A 1876-nucleotide genomic window follows, 5' to 3' on the forward strand; every position below is an offset into this window, starting at 1 on the left:
TGCAGATTTTGTGCCACAAAAGGGAACTCAGTTGGCTGGAGGCTTCCCGAAAGCTGGAGCTGCTCCATCAGCGGAAATTGTTGGAAGATGTTTCTTCAAGTTCAGTCCTGTAAGTCAGGTGGGACTTGAGATGATCATGACAATCCTTGGGGTAAATCTGTGSAGGCATAAACCTTATTAACTCCAGTCAAGTAAAACTGCACTCGTTTCCCATTGATCCGCAAAGCTGACTAAGAAAGAAGAGGAATTGTACATTTATCATGTAAAACTCAATTCTGGAAACATTTAYGTTTTTAATATACTTATGTGTGCATGTATTGACAAGGTTGGGTTAACACAGTCATAAACAATTTATTTAAAGAGCCATATGATCTAATACAGATAGATTTCAGAATTATCACTTTGTAGTACTGCAGTATTATTGTTAGTGTTGCTTTTCAGCAGAAAGCGGCCCAAATTGGCCAAGTGACATCATGGGAATGTCTGGAGACAAGAGGAGCAGTGTTATAACATAAATACCCGCTGTGCCCCGGTCTCGCTCGTCCTGGTTAACTCAGGCCAGCAGCTCCTCGAGGCAAATGAGCATCTCCTTTTATGATACCGATGGATTGCGTCTTGCACAGGAGCTCCCAGGCTGCAAATGTGGCTCCTACAGAAATGCAAATAGTAATTAATAATAACAATAATTATAATAATTATGTGGGTCGTGCCCAGCTTCAAAATTGAAATTCCTTTAGCATAATTAACCTGCTAAGTTTTTATTTAGAAGGGAATATAAATCACAGTCTGTCTCCTGAGATGAAAGCTAAAATGCAGCGCACGCTGCCTCTTACCTTTGCAACTAATTCCTGCACCCGGAGCTCTGCTCAAGGCCCAGGAGCAAAACCTTGGGGAGCTGCTGATATGGATGCGCTGCAGGAATCCTCCAGCTCAGGGAGGGAGCAAAGGGAGAGAGATTTATCCCAGTCCTGCTTTTCCTCTGCTTGWTTCATTGGGGGAAAAGCTACAAATAACAAATCAGAGAAAAACGTGTAAAACAAGAGTGAATATTTTGATGATGACGTGATAGCTCAGAGCTCATCAGTCCATGGAAGGGCAAACAAGACCATGRGGAAAACAGGTTTTACTCTTGTCTTTGCTTTTTAGTCCTTTGCAATCGTTTTTAAGGATTTCTAAGCCCTTTTCAGTCCTTTCTGGCAAGGTGTCCGCTGGAATATTTAGTGTTTGTTCAGCAATAGAACCAATGTCCTGGTGCCAAGAGACAGCCTGTGGAGAGCCCCGAGCCCTCGTGGGCACGAGCGAGGCTGGAGCATCTCGAGCGACATCCCAGCAGTGATGCTGGGGAAGCGGTGCAGAACGTGGACACAAAAGCTTCAGGTTTGGCTTGAGCTGGGCTGCCACGGTCAGTGCAAGATGTTTGTGCAGCAAAGGAGGATGACATTCAACACAGCAACACCCTTCCTCCTTCCTCATGTTTTTAAAGGAGATTAATCTCATTTCATGTACTCGTTAGTCATTTAATACTGTTTCTGCCTTGGTAGGGAACTCGAGAAAGACGTTATTTGCAGTCATCACAGGTTTTTTTTTAATACAGTATGAGAAAAGAAAAYCATTTTAACTGAGGCATGAACTTTTAATGACTTTGTTCCATAATCTTTTTGAAGAAAAACTCCTGCTGAGCTAACCAAGTCTTTCAACTTTTTTTTTTTTTGTTATTGAATTAAAATGTTGGCACTGAGGGCTGCTCTAGATTTCATTTATTGTGCTATTTATTGGGCCAAATCCCCCCATCCTACAGATCTGAGTAAATCTTACCATTGAATATAAAGAAGAACAGAGACTTACTAGCAGTGATATCATCCAGCCATATGATTTG

General features: G+C 42.1%; 1 long non-coding RNA gene across 1 annotated transcript; it reads right to left on the reverse strand.

Moving 5' to 3' along the window:
- Nucleotides 1-275: 275 nt before the first annotated feature.
- Nucleotides 276-1256, reverse strand: LOC112949711. The gene is made up of 2 exons (XR_003249865.1): nucleotides 834-1256; nucleotides 276-649 (listed from the first exon to the last, which is right to left on the reverse strand). It is a non-coding gene; the product is annotated as an uncharacterized LOC112949711 (long non-coding RNA).
- Between the last annotated feature and the right edge of the window lie 620 nt (nucleotides 1257-1876).

Source organism: Nothoprocta perdicaria, unplaced genomic scaffold, assembly GCF_003342845.1.
Source record: "Nothoprocta perdicaria isolate Ctin4 unplaced genomic scaffold, notPer1 scaffold_3, whole genome shotgun sequence".
Taxonomy (NCBI): domain Eukaryota; kingdom Metazoa; phylum Chordata; class Aves; order Tinamiformes; family Tinamidae; genus Nothoprocta; species Nothoprocta perdicaria.